This window comes from Gopherus evgoodei, chromosome 3 (assembly GCF_007399415.2).
Source record: "Gopherus evgoodei ecotype Sinaloan lineage chromosome 3, rGopEvg1_v1.p, whole genome shotgun sequence".
Classification (NCBI taxonomy): Eukaryota; Metazoa; Chordata; order Testudines; family Testudinidae; genus Gopherus; species Gopherus evgoodei.
In genome coordinates this window covers 196,688,950-196,706,480 of record NC_044324.1, presented here as the reverse complement: position 1 = coordinate 196,706,480, position 17,531 = coordinate 196,688,950, and the positions used below count along the sequence as shown (strand labels likewise).

Here is a 17,531-nt window from a genome sequence, read left to right as displayed (position 1 = left end):
GGCTAGATTGTCAGGCTCAATGGGTAGTGATCAATGGCTCCATGTCTAGCTGGCAGATGGTATCAAGTGGAGTGCCCCAAGGGTTGGTCCTGGGGCCAGTTTTGTTTAATATCTTCATTAATGATCTGGAGGATGGCGTGGACTGCACTCTCAGCAAGTTTGCAGATGACACTAAACTTGGAGGAGTGGTAGATACGCTGAAGGGATAGGATACAGAGGGACCTAGACAAAGTAGAGGATTGGGCCCAAAGAAACCTGATGTGGTTCAACAAGGACAAGTGCAGAGTCCTGCAATTAGGACGGAAGAATCCCATGCACTGCTACAGACTAGGGACCGAATGGCTAGGCAGCAGTTCTGCAGAAAAGAACCTAGGGGTTACAGTGGACGAGACGCTGGATATGAGTCAACAGTGTGCCTTTGTTGCCAAGAAAGCTAACAGCATTTTGGGCTGTATAAGTAGGGGCATTGCCAACAGGTCGAGGGACATGATCATTCCCCTCTATTTGACATTGGTGAGGCCTCATCTGGAGTACTGTGTCCAGTTTTGGGCCCCATACTACAAGAAAGATGTGGAAAAATTGGAAAGAGTCCAGTGGAGGGCAACAAAAATGATTAGGAGGCTGGAACACATGACTTATGAGGAGAGGCTGAAGGAACTGGGATTGTTTAGTCTGCAGAAGAGAAGAATGAGGGGGGATTTGATAGCTGCTTTCAATTACCTGAGAAGGGGTTCCAAAGAGGATGGATCTAGACTGTTCTCAGTGGTGGCAGATGACAGAACAAGGAGTAATGGTCTGAAGTTGCAGTGGGGGAGGTTTAGGTTGGATATTAGGAAAAACTTTTTCACTAGGAGGGTAGTGAAGCACTGGAATGCGTTACCTAGGGAGGTGGTGGAATCTCCTTCCTTAGAGGTTTTTAAGGTCAGGCTTGACATAGCCCTGGCTGGGGTGATTTAGATGGGGATTGGTCCTGCTTTGAGCAGGGGGTTGGACTAGATGACCTCCTGAGGTCCCTTCCAACCCTGATATTCTATGATTCTATGAGATTGGTTTTCGCACCTAAACCTACAAGATGCCTACTTCCACATCTCGATGTGACTGTCACACAGGAGATTCCTAGGATTTACCTTTGGGCAGGACCACTATCAGTACAAGATGCTCATATTTGGACTCTCCTCCACACCCAAGGTATCCTCCAAGGTTCTCTCCAGCATAGCAGCACACATGAAAACATTGGGCATTGTCTACCTAGATGACTGCCTCCACAAGGCGCTCACATTCCAGGACACCACAGTGACCACCCTATGACCAGGCATACATTTACGCAACTGGGTCTACAGCTCGGTACCCAGAAGTCAACACTCACTATGGTACAGAGACTGGAGTTCACTGGAGCCGAACTTGACTCAAAGCGAGGAAGACCATTCCTCTCGCTGCACAGATTTATCACCCTCATGAGTCTAGAGACAGTCCAGGACAGCCCACAAACATTGGCCAGGGCCTGCCTACAGCTGCTCAGCATATGGCAGCATCCACCTCCGTCACCCCACACACCCAGTTGTTCATTAGGTGTCTACAGATGTAGCTCAGATCTGTCTATTCCCTGAACAAGGACAGGCTAAGCAAACCACTATCAATACCTTCCACTGTAAAGAACTCTCTGATCTGATGGAAAGACCCACCCAATGTCTGAGCGTGTGTTCCATTCATGCTGATAGATGCCTCCCTAATAGGCTGGGTAGCTCATCTACAAGATGTCAAGGTTCAGGGCAAGCTGTCCCCCCAGAAGCAGACCTCCATATCAATCTGTTGGAGTTAGGAGCTGTCAGGAACGCCTGTGCATACTTTCTCCTAGTCATCAAGAACACAAAGGTCATGATGGACAAAATAACTTTTATGTTTTACATCAATCATCGGGGGGCACCAGATCTGCCTCCCTCTGCACAGAAGCACTAAAACTTTGGAATTACTGCATCCAACAAACATGCTCATCTCAGCTGTCTACCTACCTGGGATACAGAATGTGACAGTCTGTCAGAACTTCTCATGACCACAAATGGGAACTGAACTCAGAGGTGCTTTGCAACCTTTGGGGAACCCTGACTATAGATCTCTTTGCTACGTACCAGAAAAAGAAATGTTCTTGCTGTTGCTCCAGAGCAGGCCTGGGGAAACAGTCCCTGGGGAATGCACTTACCTCCCATGGGAAGGGACCTTTAATACACCTTTCACCTCGTTCCTCCACTATCCAAAGTCATGTCAAAAATAGGAGACAAAGTGAGTTATTCTGATAGCCCCTCCCCCCCCCCCGGCCAAGGCAAGTTTAGTTTCCTTACCTGGCACAGATGGCAATAAGTCTATGGTTCCTCTTCAGCCTCATTCCTCACCTCTCTTCACCCTTCTATGCAGGTCCTCCACCTTCAGGCTTGGCTCCTTCTTGGTTCCAAGATTTAGAGGAAGAATGCTTTGACAAGATGAAAGATGTGTTGCTACACAGCTGAAAATTGACTATTCAGCATATTTACCTGCAGAAATGGAAGCAATTCCAAATTTGGTGTCATTCTAACCACATAAACCCAACATTGTCCTCTCTCCCTCTCATTTTAGCCTTAAAAAGTCAAAACTCTCTCTGAGCTCCCTTAAGGTACATCTTGCGACTAAAATGGCCTTTCATTGTCCTGTAGATGACTACTTGGTGTTTGCTCAACTACTGACGCATGGATACCTTAAGGGCATTGAAAATCTCTTCCTGCATGTGAGAAGACTCACTCTAACATGAGATGTTAATCTAGTTCTCAGAGCCTTGACTAGACTGCCCTTAGAGCCCAGGGTGACTTCCTCTCTTTCACCTGTCCACGAAGACAGCATTTTCAATTGCCATCACTTCAGCTAGATGTGTAGGAGAAATAGCAGCCTTGATGGCACACCTGCCATTCATGGTCTTTTAAAAAGACAAAGTAACACTGTGGCCATATCGCAAGTTTCTCCCTAATGTAGTCTCCATCTTTTATATGAATCAACAAATCACGTTCCTGTTTTTTCCCCAAAACCACATCATGACAACAGGGAAGCAATTCTGTATATGCTAGACATTAGAAGAGCGCTTGCAAGTCCTGTCCAAGTAAACTTTAGGAAGTCTTCAAAACTCTTTCTTTCATTTGAGGAAAGATAAGACGGTTACTCACCTTTGTAACTGTTGTTCTTCGAGATGTGTTGCTCACATCCATTCCAGTTAGGTGTGCGCGCCGCGCGTGCACGTTCGTCGGAAACTTTTTTACCCTAGCAACTCCAGTGGGCCGGCAGGTCGCCCCCTAGAGTGGCGCCGCCATGGCGCTCTATATATACCCCTGCCGGCCCGCCCGCTCCTCAGTTCCTTCTTGCCGGCTACTCCGACAGTGGGGAAGGAGGGCGGGTGTGGAATGGATGTGAGCAACACATCTCGAAGAACAACAGTTACAAAGGTGAGTAACCGTCTTTTCTTCTTCGAGTGATTGCTCACATCCATTCCAGTTAGGTGACTCCCAAGCCATACCTAGGCGGTGGGGTCGGAGTGAGAAGTCGCGGCCCGGAGCACTGCAGTTCCGAAGGCCGCATCCTCCCTCGACTGCTGGACCAGGGCGTAGTGGGAAGCAAAGGTGTGGACCGATGACCAGGTCGCTGCCCGACAGATTTCCTGGATGGGCACACGGGCTAGGAAAGCCAGCGACGACGCCTGCGCCCTGGTAGAATGCGCAGTCACACGGCCCGTAGGGACATGGGCCAAGTCATAACAAGTCCTGATACAGGACGTAACCCAAGAGGATATCCTCTGGGAGGAGATAGGAAGACCTTTCATACGATCTGCTACCGCCACGAAAAGTTGGGGGGATTTTCGGAAGGGCTTAGTCCTCTCTATGTAGAACGCGAGAGCCCTACGGACATCCAGCAAGTGGAGCTGCTGCTCCCTGCCTGAGGAGTGAGGTTTTGGGAAAAAAAACCGGAAGGAAAATCTCTTGGTTGATATGAAAGGCTGAGACCACCTTGGGCAGAAAAGCAGGGTGTGGCCTCAGCTGCACCTTATCCTTGTGGAAGACCGTATATGGGGGGTCTACCACCAGAGCTCGGAGCTCCGACACCCGTCTAGCTGAGGTGATAGCCACTAGAAAGGCAGTTTTCCAAGAGAGGTAGAGCAGGGAGCAAGTAGCTAACGGCTCAAAGGGGGGTCCCATGAGCCGGGACAACACCAGGTTAAGATCCCAGGTTGGAGCAGGGGGACGGACGTTAGGGAATAAACGTTCCAGCCCTTTAAGGAATCTCGACACCGTCGGGTGAGAAAAAACGGAGCGACCGTCCGCACCCGGGTGAAAGGTGGAGATAGCTGCTAGGTGGACTCGCAACGACGATAAGGCCAGACCTTGCCCTTTGAGGGACAAAACGTAGTCTAAGATTTCGGAAACCGAAACCTCCATAGGGCGGAGATTTCTCTCTACGCACCAACAGGAGAAGCGCTTCCATTTCGCTGAATATGTGGCTCTTGTGGACGGTTTCCTGCTGCTCAAGAGCACCTCTCTCACAGGCGTAGAGCAGCGCAGCTCTGAACCAGTTAGCCACGCAGGAGCCACGCCGCTAGGTGCAGCGACTGCAGGTCTGGGTGACAGAGGGTCCCGTGGTCCTGGGTAATCAGGTCCGGATGAAGGGGCAGGGGAACTGGGTCGGCTATGGCCAAGTCCAGCAGCATGGTGTACCAGTGCTGCCTGGGCCACGCCGGGGCCACCATGATCACGAGAGCCCTGTCCCTGCGCACCTTCAGGAGGACCTTGTGGACCAGAGGGAACGGGGGAAATGCATAGTACAGGTGGGTCGACCACTGGATGAGGAAGGCATCCGCTATCGACCCCGGCTCCCTGCCCTGAAAGGAGCAGAACGCTTGGCACTTCCTGTTCCCCTTGGACGCGAAGAGGTCCACCCGGGGATAACCCCACCTCCGGAAAATGGAGAGAGCGACGTCCGGGCGAAGGGACCACTCGTGTGACAGGAAGGATCTGCTCAATCGATCTGCCAGAGTGTTCCGTACTCCAGGGAGGAAGGAAGCCCTGAGGTGAATGGAGTGGGCTACGCAAAAGTCCCAGAGACGTATCGCCTCGTGGCACAGGGAGGAGGACCTGGTGCCGCCCTGCTTGTTGATATAGTACATGGTCGTCGTGTTGTCCGTGAACACGGCGACACAACGACCTTGAAGCTGATGACAAAACGCTTGACAAGCAAGGCGGACCGCTCTCAACTCCCGTATGTTGATGTGGAGCCCCACCTCCTCCTGGGACCACAGGCCCTGTGTCCGCAGGGTCCCTAGGTGGGCCCCCCAGCCTAGATCTGAGGCATCCGTTGTCAGGGATACCGATGGCTGAGAGGGGTGAAAGGGAAGACCCGCACATAATACGGACTGGTCCAACCACCAGCCGAGAGAATCTAAGACCTTCTGGGGGATTGTGACTAACATGTCTAAAGGTTGCCTTTGCGGCCTGTAACGACTGATAAGCCACAGCTGGAGAGGCCTCATGTGGAGCCGAGCGTAGCCGGTCACAAAAGTGCACGCCGCCATGTGGCCTAACAGGGTTAGACATGTCCTCACTGACGTCAATGGGGCTGACCGCAAACGTTGAACGATCGCCGCCATGGTCTGGAACCGTTGCAGAGGCAGCGAGGCCCTGCCCACAGTGGCATCCAAGACGGCCCCGATAAATTCCACCTTCTGCGTGGGCCTCAGAGTGGACTTGTCTGTGTTTATCAAGAGGCCCAGACTTGCAAATATGGCGGTGATCATGCGGACATGGCTGTTGACCTGCTGTTCCGACGTGCCCCGAATCAACCAGTCGTCCAGATAAGGGAACACGTGGACACGGTTGCGCCGAAGATGCGCCACGACAACTGCCATGCATTTTGTAAACACCCTCGGGGCCGTGGACAGGCCGAATGGGAGGACTGCAAACTGATAATGAAGAGCCCCCACAACGAAGCGGAGAAAGCGTCTGTGGCGCGGCCAAATGGCAATGTGGAAATACGCGTCCTGCATGTCGAGGGCGGCGTACCAGTCTCCCGGATCCAGGGATGGAATAATGGTCCCCAGGGATACCATGCGGAACTTCAACTTCACGAGGTATTTGTTGAGTTCTCGCAGGTCGAGGATAGGCCTGAGGCCCCCCTTGGCCTTGGGGATCAGAAAGTAGCGGGAATAAAACCCCTTGCCTTTCTCGTTTTCCGGAACCGCCTCTATAGCTCCTTTGCTGAGGAGCGTCTGCACCTCCTGTCGAAGGAATTGCTCGTGAGAGGGGTCCCTGAAGAGGGACGAGGAAGGAGGGCGGGAAGGAGGAAACGAAACAAACTGCAGGCGGTATCCCGTCTGCACCAGGCTTAAGACCCAGCGGTCCGATGTTATTTGGGACCACGCCGGGAGGAAAAACGAAAGGCGGTTTGAAAACGGGGGGAAAGGATCCATAGGGGAAACTGTTACCGCGCCCTCGGGCGCACCTTCAAAATGAAGGCTTAGGACCAGGCGGGGGTTTTGAGGAGCCTTGGTTCTGCCCCCCTTGGTTCCCAGACTGCCTGCGCCTGCCGTTCCTGCCGCGGCGCCTGTAAAGGTCCTGCCGCTGGCGGAACTGGGAAAACGGCCTACGTTGTTGCTGTTGTTGCGACCTAAAGGGTCTACGCTGCGTCACGGGGGTGTGCATCCCGAGGGACCGCATGATGACCCTGTTGTCTTTTAGACTCTTGAGTCTGGGGTCTGTCTTATCGGAAAACAGGCCCTGGCCTTCGAAAGGAAGGTCCTGTATAGTGTGCTGGAGCTCCGGCGGAAGGCCGGAAACCTGCAGCCAGGAGATGCGACGCATCGTAACTCCTGACGCGAGGGTGCGGGCAGCCGAGTCCGCAGCGTCCAAGGAGGCTTGTAAGGCCGTGCGTGCGACCTTCTTGCCTTCGTCCAAGATGGCCGTAAACTCTTGGCGAGCATCCTGTGGCAGCAGCTCCTTAAATTTGTCCACTGCCACCCAGGAGTTAAAGGCGTATCTGCTCAGCAGGGCCTGCTGGTTAGAGACCCTGAGCTGCAGCGCCCCAGCCGAATACACCTTACGGCCAAGGAGGTCCATCCGCCTGGCCTCTCTGGACTTGGGGGCCGGAGCCTCCTGGCCGTGACGCTCCCTATCGTTCACCGATTGCACTACCAGTGAACCGGGAGTCGGGTGAACATGTAGATATTCATAGCCCCTAGAAGGGGCCATGTACTTTCTCTCGACTCCTTTCGCTGTCGGAGGGATGGAGGCCGGGGACTGCCAGATAGTATTGGCATTGGCCTGGATGGTCCGTATGAAGGGCAGGGCGACCCTGGTGGGAGCATCAGAAGAGAGGATGGTGACGATTGGGTCCTCTATCTCCGAGACCTCCTCTGCCTGCAGACTCAGGTTTTGAGCCAGTCGCCTGAGGAGGTCCTGGTGCGCCCTGAGATCCAGCGGGGGGGGGACTGTTGGAGGAGGTACCCGCCACCGCCTCATCCGGGGAGGAGGATGATGAGACCCCAGGCACGATAGTGTCCAACTGAGGGTCTTCCTCAGCCCTCGCCTCTGCCTCCGGAGCCACAGCGGAGTCCTGCTGTTTGGACCCTTCGTCCCCTTCCGGGGAGGGAGGGGGGCGAGACAAGGAGGCTTCAGGGGCCCTACGCTCCGCAGTCGCCGGTCTAGCAGGGAGCTGCTGGGGGCCCTGGGCCTGATGGTATGCCCAGGGTGTCCAGAATCCCCACTGTTGTGGGCCTTGGTCTTGCAGCGGCGGATCCCCGAACAGCGCCGCCTGCCGGTCGGTGCCCAGTGCATACCCACTGTCCGTCTGGGAAGATACGGACGGCTGTCTCGAGGGCCACGGCGGGGCCGACCCCGGATGGTAAGGGTCTGCGCGTGCCGGCACGGAGGATCGTCTCGGTGCCGGGGACCGGTGCCGGGAGTCATATCGGTGCCGGGACCGGGATCGGGACCGGGATCTATCACGGTGCCGGGATCCTGATCGGTACCGGGTGCCGCTTCGGTACCGGGACCTGCCACCAGCTCGGTGCCGGGAGTTCGACCGGGACCTGCCACCAGCTCGGTGCCGGGAGGTCGACCGGGACCTGCCACCAGCTCGGTGCCGGGAGGTCGACCGGGACCTACCACCAGCTCGGCGCCGGGAGGTCGACCGAGACCGGGACCTGCCACCAGCTCGGTGCCGGGAGGTCGACCGGTGCGGCGAGTAGCGTCGGGACCTGCTCCCGGAGTCGCGGTGCCGGTGTCGCCGACTGGAGCCTGACCGCGACCGTCTCGATGCCGACCGTTGCCGCGAGTGCGACCGGTACCGCTGAGGGGAGCGGTGCCGGGACTGCGAGCGGCGTCGGGATCTGAAGCGCCCAAGACGTCGGGACCTGGATGGCGAACGACTGTCTCTGGGCGGCGCCGACAGCATGGGCCTGCCTCTGGACACAACCCGCACCGGAGGTACCGGGGGTGGCAGCCGAGTGGGCTCAGCCAGGGCAATAAGGTCCCGAGCCGAGGCGAAGGTCTCCGGTGTGGATGGGACCACTATCTCAACCCCAGATCTCATGGGGGAGCTCGGCGGCACCGGACTCAACGGACCCGCCGGGCCCGGAGTCAACGGTGCTGACGGTGCCGGCGGCGCCGCGGCCGATGTCGAGGCCGGGCGCTCAAGCCGGGTCTGCCTGGCCGGAGTATCAGACTTCGACGGCCTAGGCTCTGATTCCGGTGCCGGAGAAGGTCGGTGCCGGGGAGTCTTCTCGGTGCCGGAGCGATCCGGTGCCGGTGCCGATACCACGGCCTGCGAAGTCGACGGGTCAAGTGCCGCCTCCATTAGGAGAGTTCGGAGCCTCTGATCCCTCTCCTTTTTTGTCCTCGGCTTAAAAGCCTTACAGATGCGGCACTTGTCAGATCTGTGCGATTCCCCGAGGCACTTCAGGCACGCTTCGTGGGGATCGCTGGTAGGCATGGGCTTCTTGCAGGCCGCACACTGCTTGAAGCCCGGCGAAACAGGCATGAGCCTGGCGCCGGGTGCCGGGAAAGGCTAAGCCCCCGGCAAAGAACTACTTAACAACTATTTAACTAAACTATCTACTTAACAAACTAATTAACAACTATATGGAACTAGAGATAAACGATAGACAAGCGATAGAGAACTAGGAGAGCTAGGGACGTGGAGGACAGCTAAGCCGCGCTCCACAGTTCCAACGACCGACACGGCGGTAAGAAGGAACTGAGGAGCGGGCGGGCCGGCAGGGGTATATATAGAGCGCCATGGCGGCGCCACTCTAGGGGGCGACCTGCCGGCCCACTGGAGTTGCTAGGGTAAAAAAGTTTCCGACGAACGTGCACGCGCGGCGCGCACACCTAACTGGAATGGATGTGAGCAATCACTCGAAGAAGAACTAAATGTTCCACAACATCAGCTCAAAGATTATCCAAATGGGTCTCTGGTTGCATTAATTACTGTTACCAGGGGCGCAGCCTGTTGCTTCCATCTGCAGTCTGTACACACTCCACAAACTCAATCTTTAACTCAATCACATTCCTTAAAGAAGTCCCTTTCTCCAAAATTTGCAGAAAAGCGAGTAGGGCCTCTGCCCATACTTTTGCAGAACACTAGGTGATCACCAGAGACTTGGCCTCTGATGCCATCTTAGGCTCCACAGTACTCTCTGTAATAACAGATTGTACTCCAAAGCTCCAGCCCCCATGGGAGATACTGCTGTGGAGTCACCTACAGTGAAGCACCCATAGCGACACTATTCGAAGAAGAAGAGGATGTTACCCACCTTGTGCAGTAACAATGGTTCTTCAACATGTGTGTCTCTATGGGTGCTCTGTGACCTGCCCTTCTACCCTCTGCTTCGTAGTTCTCAATATGGAACTCTGCGGTAAAGAAGGAACTGAAACCAGTGTGCTCAAACAGCACTAGATAGCCTTGAGGCAGACCATGAGGGCGGAGAAGAGCACATGTGTGGGCTGAACGGAACCTGCTACATAAAATCTCCAATTAAAGGCATAGGGGCGCAGATACAGCTACAGTGGAGCACCCATAGGGACACACATCTCAAAGAACCATTTTACTGCACAAGGTAACTTCCTCATACTGTTTTAGACCTCAACCCTGCAAACACTTACAAATGTGCTTAATTTGAAGGACATGAGTAATCTGAGCTCACTCACTCATTCGATGGGACTACTTCCATGTTTAGAGTTAAACATATGCATAAATATTTGCATGATCTGGCACTTATACTCTAGTGCTGTGACAAAAGATCAAATAAGCAACATGCTAGGTTAAATCACATACATAAAATGAATGTATCCATTCATAAAAAGCTGATACCAAGTAAACATGTTTTGGGAAAACACTAAGGGCCAGAGTTTTAAAGGTATTTAGGCACATGGCTGCTTTTTAAAATCCAACTAGATGCTTATCTGTACCTTTGGGTGTATAAATACCTTTAAAATCTCACCCTAAGTGCTTAGCATAATTTTTAAAGGGATTAAAATAAATTAAAGCTTCAATTTGTGTTTATTAGTAAAAGGTGTCAATGGGCTCCTAATAGCTTTACATCTTCAAATCTGCACCAACAGTGTTATTTCCAACAGCAATAGGTTTCAACTATCTGGATTCTGTATCTCCATCTATGGATCTTCTGACTGCTAGTCAGAGAGTTGCAGCCTCCAAACCTCTTACTCTTCAAGGAAATCCACCTTGAAGAGTAAGAACTACATCTTTCATTGGCTATGTTATGGGTAAACTGAAAAGATTTAAAATACACCTTGAGTTATTAAGGATGGCTGTGGAAGAGTTGCAAAATGACCCACTCTTTCAAATATTTTGCCCCAGCCTCCTCTCTTAGTGTTAGCCCTTTCCAAAGGCAGGCAATGCTTGAGTGATGCTTTAAATAAAAAAATAAAATAAAATAAAAAAAAGGAAGAGAAAATATTATTTCCTTATACCTACAAATATCACAATCTTGGCATTGATTTCTGTTATATAAGGTGCTGCCTTAAAAAAAATCAGGATTCCATTGTGCAGCATGACGTCACCTGAACCCAATCATAACCTGTTTTCTCTGAACATAATGTTAACTCCCCAGAGAAGTATCCAGTGAGTGACAACAACATCCCATGCAGCTGTTGTTGGGCAACAAGATTCAGCTTTCAGCAAGATCTAATTCTAAAGCATTTAACCCTAGAAGTGTCAGGGCAAATTATTTCTGATGTGGTTGTTAATCTCTGCTGGTTGGTTCTTTTAGAGGTTGTCCTAAGAATTCCATCCGTAGAAACAAACTCCATTTCTGGTAGAATTGCTCTTCAATTAATAATTTTAAGCATCTCATTGGGAAGTATTCTAAAAAAATACTACCAAATGGATTTTGGTATGGAATTTCAACTTCCTTAATAATAAATTTATACATACAAATAGAAGACAAAATCTTACTATGCAAACTTCCTGTCTTCTTTATTGTCATTGCACCAATGGTCAGAAGCACAATTTCTAAGGAATCACATTTTTAAAAACAATGACTAGGTAAGAATAATGGTCGTTGGTAATAAAATTAATATTTAATTATTTCTAAGTATTGTTATTGTGTCTTCTCAATCCTAAATTAATTTTAGTATAAATAAGCTAAAGATTAAATAGTCTCTTCTTATCTAAAATCATTCCAGTGAAAATTTTAAATGTACTTTTGTATTCTGGGTAATTGTAATTATCAGTAGGCTGTAATTAATACTCACTGCATTTGTTCAATTGCTCAAAAAAAAAAAAAAAAAAAAAATATGGAATTGTCCACTAACTCCCAATAAGCATTCTTTTATTTCACCCAAGTTTGTTAACTTTAATGTATTTTCACATTAATACAAAATTGCTCCTTGGAGGTGGCCTTAATACAAAGCTGCTTGTTGGAGGTGGCCTATTCACATTAATACAAAACTGCCCCTTGGAGGTGGCCTTCATTTAACAGAGAAAAATACCTCCCAAATATGACTAAACTTATTTTCTCTAGGCCAATTATTCCATACCTAAATGCAGGTGCACTCTTTTGGTTCATAAGCTCAAATAATGTAGCTTTTGGAGTTCAGTGCCAAAACTATGGTCATGAGCTTTAATATCAGATACATATTGCTGTGGACTCTTAAAAAAATATAGAGGTTGTTTCTTTAAAAATACACAAAGGAATTAATGGAGATTGAACTGATTGCTTAAAAAGTATTTAAAATAGTATTTTCTCAGCTTTGAGACTACTATTGTGAGGACTCAAACCCAACACTGCATTGCTTTTGATGCCACGTTTCCCATGATACTGAGCCTGTGGCCACAAAAGCATACTTACCTATTTAACCCCCTGGATTGCAATGCTACCCTTGCCCCCTTCAATCTCCGCACTGGCTTTCCCTCTTCTATTGCATCAAGTTCATATTTCTTGTTACCGATTTCAAAGTTCTACATAACTCTGTCTCTCCTTACTTATCTGCTCTTTTCTGATTCCATGTTGTTCCTGTCCTATGTTCCTTTAATGAAACAAGCCTCATCCTTCTCATGCAAACACCTCTCTGTTATTACACACTAGGCTCTATGGAACACTCTCTTTGAGCTCCTCCAAAAGGCACCAACTCTTTCCATATTCAAGTCCCTACTTGAAAACCATGGAAGTGTCAATGGAAAACTTGCTAACAATGACAAACTAGAGTAATCTGGGAACAGTTTACATGCGCTGTTTAAAATACATATATATTTTTTGTTAATGCAACTGTAGATCTGTTATACCCTTTGCTCCTCCCCTCTCAGTGTTTGCTTATTTGTCTCTTTGGATGGTGAGTAACTTGGAACAGATGTCTACTTTCCTGCTTAGAAAACCCTACCATGTTGTGAATGCTATCAAAAAGACATAACTAAATAACCCAGGTGAGTAAAGATTACTCACACAGGAGTTTGCAGAATGGGGTCCATAGCTGGTGCCAGTTAAAACAATGTTCTATTAACAAAACCATACTGGTTTTCAATGAGAACATTTCAAAATTGGAGACATCAATTTTTATAACATTTCTCCTTTTTGTTTTCACCACGCCCTATGAAACTGGGTGACTTGTCTCACTGAAAATAATAGAAGTCATGTAGGATTGTTGTATCTTTTTTCCTATGGGCTACAAAGCTAATGAGCTGGAGACTTTGAGTGCAACTGGCATCACTAGTATGTGTTTCCCGAAGTGTGGATGTACCCTTCAAGGGGAAAGGCATGAGAGACTAGCGGGGGGGGTGCAGAATATGTATAAATTAGAGATTGGTAGACCTTTAGCAGAACATGGTGGGGCTACAAAGCAGGGTGAGGCTAGAGGCACATGATTGGTTTCAATTTCCTGAAAGGAGGTCAGGGGCAGTGGAGTCAGCTTAGCTTTCACAAGTTTGGGAAACACTGACTTCTGCAACTGTTACAATTTTTGTTGGTGTATCAAGATCTCAATTGCCCCCTCTGCACCACAACCCATGCATTCTAGTGGAATAATGAAACTGTTCAATGGAGATGAATCCTAAGTGCTGGACAAAAAATACCTTCAAATGAGCTGTGAAATCAGATACAAATCACTATGGGCAGCTTCATGATCAGAACTGAATGCAAAAGTCATTTGTTCATCTTGTCTTTCCCTGGTAATTTCTTACACACAGACACAACTCACCCAGTCACATACATACCAACACACTATATGAATGAATCAAGGTATTTCTCCTACAGGCTGGGAAGAAAGGAAGGAGCAAAGTATTTATAAAGTGTGAATGTATGTGTACATCATGCTTATATTTTTAAAAGAACTTGGTTTGATTTTATAAAAACAGAATGATCAGACTGAGAAAGACGTAAAAGGCATTACTCAATGAAAGATTTGTTATAGATTCATCATGAGAGAGAGCACATATCCTGCTGTTCAAACTTGCTGTTGCTAAGATAAAAGAAACAAAACATACGTTTAGGGTGTTTGCTGCATCTGAGGATGTGGCTTGAGCATTTTCTTATAGACTCATAGACTCATAGGTCAGAAGGGACCAATCTGATCATCTAGTCTGACTTCCTGCACAAGGCAGGCCACAGAACCCCACCCATCCAATTTTATAACAACCCCTAACCCAGGACAGAGTTATTGAAATCCTCAAAATTGGTTTGAAGACCTCAAGCTGCAGAGAAACCACCAGCAAGCGACCCGTGCCCCACGCTGCAGGGGAAGGCGAAAAACCTCCAGGGCCCCTGCCAATCCGCCCTGGAGGAAAATTCCTTCCCGACCCCAAATATGGCGATCAGCTAAACCCTGAGCATGTGGGCAAGAGTCACCAGCCAGCACCCAAGAAGGAATTCTCTGCAGTAACTCAGTTCCCATTCCATCCAACATCTCCCCGCAGACCATTGAGCAGACCTATCTGGTGGTAATCCAAGATCAATTGCCCAAATTAACAATCCTATCATAACATCCCCTCCATATACTTATCAAGCTTTGTCTTAAAGCCAGGAAAGTCTTTTGCCCCCACTACTTCCCTCGGAAGGCTGTTCCAGAACTTCACTCCCCTAATGGTTAGAAACCTTCGTCTAATTTCAAGTCTAAACTTCCTAATATCCAGTTTATACCCATTCGTCCTCGTGCCTACATTAGTACTAAACTTAAATAATTCCTCTCCCTCCCTAACGTTAACCCCCCTGATATATTTATATAGAGCAAGCATATCCCCCCGCAGCCTTCTTTTGGCCAGGCTAAACAAGCCAAGCTCTTTGAGTCTCCTTTCATAAGGCAGTTTTTCCATTCCTCGGATCATCCTTGTAGCCCGTCTCTGAACCTGTTCCAGTTTGAATTCATCCTTCTTGAACATGGGACACCAGAACTGCACACAGTATTCCAGATGGGGTCTCACCAACGCCTTGTATAACGGTACTAACACTTCCTTATCCTTGCAGGAAATACCCCGCCTGATGCATCCCAAAATCGCATTTGCTTTTTTAACAGCCGTATCACATTGGCAACTCATAGTCATCCTGCTATCAACCAGTACCCCAAGGTCCTTCTCCTCCTCCGTCGCTTCCAACTGATGCGCCCCCAACATATATCCAAAATTCTTATTATTAATTCCTAAATGCATAACCTTGCACTTTTCACTATTGTATTTCATCCTATTTCTATTACTCCAGTTTACAAGGTGGTTCTGATCTTCCTGAATAGTATCCCTGTCCTTCTCCGTGTTAGCAATACCCCCCAGCTTCGTGTCATCCGCAAACTTTATTAGCACATTCCCGCTCTTTGTGCCAAGGTCAGTAATAAAAAGGTTAAATAAGATCGGTCCCAAAACCGATCCTTGAGGGACTCCACTAGTGACCTCCTTCCAGCCTGACAATTCACCTTTCAATACGACCCTCTGGAGTCTCCCCTTTAACCAGTTCCTTATCCAACTTACAACTTTCATATTCATTCCCATCTTTTCCAATTTGACTAACAGTTCCCCGTGCGGAACCGTGTCGAACGCCTTACTGAAATCTAGGTAAATTATATCTACCGCATTTCCTTTATCTAAGTAATCCGTCACCTTCTCAAAGAAGGAGATCAGATTGGTTTGACACGATCTACCTTTACTAAATCCGTGTTGCAATTCGTCCCAATTACCATTGACCTCTATGTCCTTAACTACTTTCTCCCTTAAAATTTTTTCCAAGACCTTGCATACTACAGACGTCAAGCTAACAGGCCTATAATTACCCGGATCACTTTTATTCCCTTTCTTAAAAATAGGAACTACATTAGCAATCCTCCAGTCATACGGCACAACTCCCGAGTTTATCGATTGCTTAAAAATTCTCGCTAACGGGCTCGCAATTTCACGCGCCAGTTCCTTTAATATCCTCGGATGGAGATTGTCCGGGCCCTCCGACTTCGTCCCATCGAGCTGTTCAAGTACGGCCTCTACCTCAGTTGCGGTAATATCCACTTCCATATCCACATTCCCGTTTATCATCCCTCCATCATCGCAAGGTTCCTCACTAGTCTTATTAAAAACTGAAGCAAAGTACTTGTTTAGATGTTGGGCCATGCCTAGGTTATCCTTAACCTCCATTCCATCCTCAGTGTATAGCGGCCCCACTTCTTCTTTCTTTGTTTTCTTCTTATTTATGTGGCTGTAGAACCTTTTACTATTGGTTTTGATTCCCTTTGCAAGGTCCAGTTCAATGCGGCTTTTAGCCTTCCTCACTTTATCCCTACACGTTCTGACCTCACCAAGGTAGCTTTCCTTACTGATCCTGCCTTTCTTCCACTCCCTGTAAGCTTTCTGCTTTTGCCTAATCCCCTCTCTGAGTTGCTTGCTCATCCAGTTTGGCCTACAACTCCTGCCCATGGTTTTTTTCCCCTTTCTTGGGATGCAGGCTTCCGACAGTCTCCGCAGCTGCGACTTAAAGTAATTCCAGGCCTCTTCCGCATTTAAATCCACTAATTCCTCCGTCCAATCCACTTCCCTAACTAATTTCCTTAACTCTTTAAAATTAGCCCTCGAGAAGTCAAAAACCCTAATCCCAGATCTACATTTGTTTATCCTTCCGTCTAGTTTGAACTGAATCAGCTCATGATCACTTGAACCAAGATTGTCCCCTACCACCATTTCTTCTACGAGGTCCTCACTGCTCACCAACACCAAATCTAAAATGGCATCTCCTCTCGTAGGTACTTCAACTACTTGATGAAGAAATCCATCTGCTATCACATCCAGAAAAATCTGACCCCTATTATTCTTGCAAGTACTCGTTCTCCAGTCTATATCCGGGAAGTTGAAGTCCCCCATAATCACACATTTCCCCTTTGTGTTTACTTCATTAAAGATATTAAAGAGGTCTCTATCCATATCCCAATCAGATCCCGGCGGTCTGTAGCACACGCCAAGCACTATCTCAGGGGAAGCTCTAGTTGCTTTTTTACCCAGTGTGATTTTCGCCCAGACAGACTGTCTTATCCATTCCATCGCTTCTTATTTCGCTACAGTTAATTTCATCATTGATGTACAAGGCTACTCCACCACCTTTGCCTTTCTTCCTGTCTTTTCTAAACAGCACATAGCCTTCAATACCCGTGCTCCAGTCATGAGTACTATTCCACCAGGTTTCAGTTATCCCTATAATATCCGGTTTCACTTCCTGCACCAGTAACTCCAGTTCCTCCATCTTGTTACCTAGACTCCTCGCATTAGTGTACAGACCTTTTAATTTTCGGCGTTTGGCGTCAGTGACATTCTTTCCCCCATCGTGCAGAGACCTTTTACCACCAGCATCACCCGTTACTCTGGTTTCTCCACTATTCCTCCTTGGATCAATTCTTGGGACCGCAAGGGTATCCCCTCTCACTTTGTTTACTTCCCTCTCCAGGTTATATTCCGGCGTGGAGATCTCCCGAACATCTCCCAACCATCTCCCCCAACTTCCTAGTTTAAAGCTCTCTTGATGAGGTCGGCTAGCCTCCATCCTAGAATTCTATTTC

The 17,531-nt window shown here is 48.8% G+C and overlaps 1 long non-coding RNA gene across 1 annotated transcript in view; it reads right to left on the bottom strand.

The window, feature by feature from the left end:
• Positions 1-17,531, bottom strand: part of LOC115649138 — a 32,246-nt gene that overhangs the window by 3,437 nt on the left and 11,278 nt on the right. The window contains exon 2 of the long non-coding RNA XR_003999770.1: positions 2,337-2,525. This is a non-coding gene — a long non-coding RNA (uncharacterized LOC115649138). The remainder of the gene's footprint in view (positions 1-2,336; positions 2,526-17,531) is intronic.